Here is a 6,616-nt window from a genome sequence, read left to right as displayed (position 1 = left end):
TTTGCAACCCATTTTATGTTTTTGGTCTATCCTTATTGAACAAACCATATGCTACGTTTGACTCGATTATTAATAATTTAATATTGCTTCATCTCCTACCTGTCCAAAATGCAGACGATACATGGGAAGGCTATGTAAAGGAGACTGCATCTTTTATTATTTCCGATGATCTATCTGTAAACCCTGCTGATTTGAGCACAATATTGTGTCTGCTAAAGAATCTATGCTCTAAAGATCCACCCCAGGAATCCACTGTGGTTCTTCGCTCAAAAGAGGTGAACTTCTGGAACCATTGATTATGTCATCACTATGAGTCTTAAATCCTTTATCTCTCATCATCTGATGATTTATTATGTTTTCGAAGATCTTGGACCTACTCAAGTGCTTGATAATCTCGAAGACGGCACTCACAGATTCATTGTTAAGGAAGGAGCACAGCCTTGTGAATTCCGAAACCTTTCTCAAGATAACTGAGAGACTAGGCAGAGAGAACACTAGGACGATGAAGATGAAGGTATTGATCAGAAAATCAAAGTTCAAGATATTGTTTGCTCAAGTTGAGGAAGATGTCATGGACCAGCTTCTTAGTTTCTTGACATTCCCAGTAGGAGCGCAGCAGTAGAAAGAGTTTTAGAAGGAAACTCTGGATTGGAATGCGTCGACAAATTATATAACAGTTTGTTCAATTTTGATTCAACGGGAGACTTGAAGTCAGAGAAGTTGAAAAATGTGTTCGCCAACCTCATGATAGCCCCATTCTTTAATGTTAATAACCAGATGTTACCTATTGATGAACTAAAGTGTCCGTCTCGGTTAAATTGTTGTTCTAACACTACGCTGTTGGTCCATATTATTTGACTGCTGATACTAGTTTGTATGTCCGTGGTGTGAGAAGAGTAAGAATGTGCGACCCTAAGTCCCCAATAACGGAGGACAAATCAGGCAGTGGATATGCAAAGAGTGGAACCAAGTTCATGGTTGCTGATGACTTGTCTGTGAAACCTTTATCATGTCATGATGTTTTATCACCTTTGACTGAATTCAAGGTGCCTTACCATGACTTGGAAGAAAGAACAATCTGCATTGGGGTACAAGAGGTACGTATCTTCTAACCTTTAAACAGACAAATTAAAAGACATGCAAATTTTGTTTGAAACCAAAAAACAAGAAGTCATATGGTTTGGGTTTGTTTTCCCTTGAATGTGATCAGATTTATTAGCATGCTTGCTGCAATTTTCTTTTGCCTTTTGCATCAGACTCATGCATACAAATGCAGGTTATGAGCATCCTTAAAGCTTCCATGATTTCAACATCAGCTTTGACAATTGGCCTGCAAGAATTTTTATCAAATAATGTTAAGATGAAGGGGAAACAAAGACGCAAAGCAAAAAAAAAAATAACTGTTGGCGAAATGGAAGCCTGCGAGCTACGTGACTAGTGCTTCGATTTCCTGATCCTCTTTCGTAATTCTACCTTGTTGTTTTGTTTTGAAGAAGTGTGATGGCTTCTGACTGAATAAATAATTACATAACGGTGGTTTGGTGCCCAACGTATTTGCTTTATCCAGTCGTATTTGCTTTATCTAGTGATTCTCCTTCGCTTTCCTATCAACTATAGAATTCGCAACCCCCTACTCCAGATGAAAAGAACTTCATAAAACAAGTGGATGATTTTTCCCCCTTTTAGGTGATGGGGAGCCATTTCGTTCTATGAATTTCATCCACGATCACATGGCTTAACTTTTCCACACGAGTGAAAATATATGGAGAAATCAAATCCCCTTTCCCCACTCCATAAGCTCTGCGCATTAATACTACTCAATACAAACCACAATGATTTTACAAAGTTTCAGGCTGAGACGAGTTTCTATTAGTATTTCTCGGGTGAAATTCCATTCCAATCTATAACGGTTTTCCAAGTTCCACTTTGGCTGCTGTGAACCCCACAACCTCCCCCCCCACCCAAAAAAAAAAAAAAAAAGCTTTATTGAGCAAATTATTCCAAGCAATTATAGTGATATCACTGCGCTGCCTTCCCTATTATAAAACTGCGTTGGTTTGTTGCCAACCAACTTACTAAGATACTGTTTGGTATGAAGCATGGAAAATGAGAGGTAGAGATTGTGATTGAGATTGGGATTGAAAAAATCTATTAGAAAAATTACTTGTTACATAGGATTGGACAAAACTATGTGTATGAGATTGGAAAAAACCCATAAACGGGAGATGGCATGGTATTCGCCAATCTCATCTTCATGAGTTTGTCTAATCTCACGTAACAAGTAATTATTTATACTAATACTTCTTTAATAATTTTTTTGAAGTTTAATCTTACTCTATTTCTTATTTTTAATGGTTTGTACCAAACAGAACCTAAGTGTGCTTGGCCATCACTTGGAGATGATTTATATTTGCAGAAAAGAGTACAAGGCATTGAATCTATTAGCAAATGCCCAGTCAATCTTTCCTAAACGGTATCTGCATGAGTTGAGCTTCTTCAATACATGCCCAGTCAATTCTTTCCTAAACGGTATCTGTATGAGTTGAGCTTCTTCAATACAATCTTTATAGGTCTCATGGTTGCATAATTACAAGACTCATTACCTACGTACGTACCTTGTCATTCAAAGAAAGATAGGCGCTGAAATCTCCAATAGTAACCTGATATTTCTGCTAATATTTTCAAGGTCCACCCACAACTGTTTTCTTCAGCATAAATACGGGACAAGCGGAAGTTCTCGTCACCGTTGACATCAGTGAAGAAGTTGGGCAGTTGAGAGATTCAAGTAATAGTCTAAGATTCATGGATTTAGGTGTTTGCCACCTTTAATAGTTATATGGCTTAATGAAAAAAACGAAAAGCCACCTTCTCATGAATAATCAACAAGACAAAGGATTTTTTTTAAAACTGGAATAAAGTGAAGATTGATCTCTCAAGATCATTTGAGAAGAAAAACTAATTTCGATTGGCGCGTGAATAATTTTACTGTACCAAAATGAGAGCAAACACTCTTCAGTCTCCAACAAAATGAAACATGATGTGTTTACAACGTATAATTGTTCTGAAAGGTTTTAGCACAATACCTATGAATTATTAACATCTAGTTGCCTTTCTGAGAATAAATTATTATTAGGATAAGATATTTAAATACCTTGGAGTATTTATGAATGAGCATCCAGCACCTAAAATTTTTTCTGACTCTTATATGCTCAAGAAGTTTTATTTCATATAATTTCTGTTCTAAACTACTATTCACCGTTAAGTTTAACCGTTAAGATACTAGGTCACATCGTGTAATTAACAATCAAATTTAACGGCTAATTAATTGTCAATGTATTTTTGTTACGAAAATAGACTTTTTGGGTATATAAGAGCAAAAACAATCCACATGCTGAATGTTTTTTCATAGATGCTTTCGAGGTATTTGAACACTTTATCCCATTATTGTTTACTTTATAATATGTGGCATAATATTTTCTGGCAGAAAAAAGAAAGTAGTAAAATATATGAAAAAATTCGATATTCAATATACACGGTCCAATGTTTTGGCCGAAAAAATACATACGGTCCAATGGGGTTCATATATTACTATACGCTGCGTTGATAGCCATAGGAGATATGTCGTGGCCGGAAAAAGGGTACATGATACGTGCAAGTGAGGCTTTCTTTTGAATTTAGGGGTTAATATAATCTTTAGTGTCATCAAATTTACCCTTATTTTGATTTTGGTCTCTCAAATTTCAAATTATAGGTTTTGATCCCATAATGACATAATGGTCCAGATTTTTATTAAATTATAGGAACTGATATTTTAAATGAAAAAAATTTAAGAGATCAAAATTTATAATTGAAATTTGAGAGACTAAAATCAAAATAAAGGTAAACTTAAGAGAAAAAATTGTAATAACCCTTTTTGAAAACAAAAATGTAAGATGATGTTCTCACTAATATGAATTATCGTTATATTAATAAAATTCTAAACAGATATGACATGGGTGATTTTTAAGTCTTGTAATATCCGCGAGCACAACTTAAAAAATGATTTATATTTTAAAAATTAAATATAATATGTGACGAAAGATTTATATTATACGTATCATAGTATCATAATTTAATTTCATGTTTTAGGTAGTTTTATTTTTCATGGATTATTATAAGTGTATACTTGACTTGATTGCAGCCGCTAAAAATTCTGAGACGAGCTAAACAGGCGAGATAGGCAGAAAAAAGCATTTAACAAAAAATCTTAACTTAGCAATGAAAGCTAGAACTTTTTTACTTCCAAAAGAGTGCAGGCATTTACTTAACGAGTAAGCCTGAATTGAAAGTTAAAGAAGAGGAGTCACAAAGCCTTGGTCATATCATTAGTTTCTAATAATTCAGGAGCCCTTGTTCATAACCATAACCTCGATAGCGATGTGTGTATATTTATCAAATTCAAATTCAAATAGGTTACGTCGTCGTTACAGTTTTCTGAAACATTTGCTGGATTTGGTGGGTTAATAATATTGCTCCCATGGCTTCAACTGCTATACGCCGGAAACAAATTTCATTGAGAGTTGTTGTGGATAAGGAGCAAAACAGAGTGCTCTATGCTGAAGCAGAGAAGGATTTTGTGGATACTCTTTTAAGCTTCTTGACACTGCCACTGGGAACCATTGCTAGACTTGTGGTAAGGATTCAAACAACGAAGCCTTGTCGATTCGGATGCATAAGCTCGCTGTATGAAAGTGTGGGAAATCTGGACCCCAAGTATTTGAATTCAGAGACATGCAAGCAAATGCTGCTTCAGCCAAGGAACTCCATGGAACGTTATAATCAAAACCTCAAACTCAACATTGATGACACTGAGCCAACCAAGTATTATGCTTGTGCATATTGTCATTTTGGAGAAGGTGGTTCTCTGGTGAGCACTTCCGAGAATATGAAATGCAAATGTGGGCGGGATTCTAGGTTCCCTCTGAACCGTTGCAAATCGCTCTTATGCAGTCCTCTGTTAAGTGGATCCGATAAAAACGCGAGTGGCGATGCTGGAGGTAATAATTGCAATGCATTTTATATTTTTTGTCATCCTTATTAAACAAACCATATTTGATTAGATTATTAATATTTTTCTTTTAGACCTTGTCCAAAATGCAGATAATACATGGGAAGGCTATGTAAAGGAGACTGCATCTTTTATAATTTCTGATGATCTATCTGTAACTCCTGCTAATTTCAACACAACATTGTGTCTGCTAAAGAATCTACGCTCTGAATGTCTACCGGAGGAATCCACTGTAGTTCTTAGTTCAAATGAGGTTGAGTTCTGAAACATTAACTATATCTTATTTTCTTTATATCACATCACCTAATGCTTTAATTTATTATGTTTTCGAAGATTTTGGACCTACTCAAGTACTTGTTGATCTCCAAGACGGCACTCACAGATTCATTGTTAAGAAAGGAGCACAGCCTTATGTATTCCGATACCTCGTTCAAGATAACTGATGAGAGACAAGACAGAGAGAGCACTGGGACGATGAAGATTAAGTATTGATGTCAAAATCGAAGTCCAAGATATTGTTTGCTCAGGTTGAGGAAGATTTCATGGACCAGCTTCTTAGTTTCTTGACTTTCCCATTGGGAGCAGTAGAAAGAGTTTTAGAAGGAAACTCTGGGGCGGTGTGTGTCGACAACTATATAACAGTTTGTTCAATTTTGATTCAACCGTAGACTTGACGTCAGAGAATCTCAAAACATGTTCGCCAACCTCATGATAGCCCCATATTTTAATGTCGATAACCAGATGTACCTATCGATGAACTAAGTATCCGTCTGAGTTAAGTGTCTTTTCTAACGAGCATGCTATGATCGATATTATTTGACTGCTGATGCAAGTTTGTATCTCCGTGTTGTGAGAAGAGTAAGAATGTGTGACCCTAAGCCTCCAATAGCGGAGGGGAAATCAGCAATGGATATGCAAAGAGCAGAACCAAGTTCATGGTTGCCGATGACCTGTCTGTGAAACCCTTTTCATCTCACCATGTTCTATCATCCTTATTAACTGAATTGAAGGTGCCTCACCATGACTTGGAAGAAAGAACAATCCGCATTGGGGTACAAGAGGTACGTATCTTCTAACCTTTAGACACAACAAATGAGATGCCAATTCTGTTTGGAACGACTGAGATGCAAATTCTGTTTGGAACGAAAAAAAACAGAAATTTATATGGTTTGGGTTTGTTTTCCCTTGAATATGATCAAATTTATTTGCATACAAATGCAGGCTGTGAGCATCCTTAAAGCTTCCATGGTTTCAACATCAGCTTTGACAATTGGCCTGAAGGAATTTTTATCAAATAATATTAAAGAAGAGGGCGAAACAAAGACGCGAAGCATGGCTAGTGCTTCAATTTCTCTCGATTCTCTCTTTGTACTTCTGTCTGTCTTCTTTGTTTTGAAGAGTGTGATGGCTTTATGGTAGAAAAATAATTATATAATGGTGGTTTGGTGCTCACGTATTGCTTTATCTAGTAACTAGATGGTGCTGTCCCGTGCGTTGCACGGGGAGCATTACTTTTTTTAAATGAGAACCTCACCTAAAATAATGTCTCTTTACACTTAAAAAAAAAAA

General features: G+C 36.1%; 1 long non-coding RNA gene across 1 annotated transcript; it reads left to right on the top strand.

Annotated features, from left to right (window-relative positions):
- Positions 1-4,977: 4,977 nt before the first annotated feature.
- LOC114741119 (uncharacterized) lies at positions 4,978-5,481 on the top strand. Its single transcript, XR_003739753.1, has 3 exons — positions 4,978-5,036; positions 5,122-5,300; positions 5,381-5,481. It is a non-coding gene; the product is annotated as an uncharacterized LOC114741119 (long non-coding RNA).
- The last annotated feature ends 1,135 nt before the right edge of the window (positions 5,482-6,616 follow it).

This window comes from Neltuma alba, unplaced genomic scaffold (genome assembly GCF_004799145.2).
Source record: "Neltuma alba isolate B1F8T4 unplaced genomic scaffold, ASM479914v2 tig00003278_pilon, whole genome shotgun sequence".
Classification (NCBI taxonomy): Eukaryota; Viridiplantae; Streptophyta; class Magnoliopsida; order Fabales; family Fabaceae; genus Neltuma; species Neltuma alba.
This window is presented reverse-complemented; position numbering and strand designations above follow the sequence as displayed.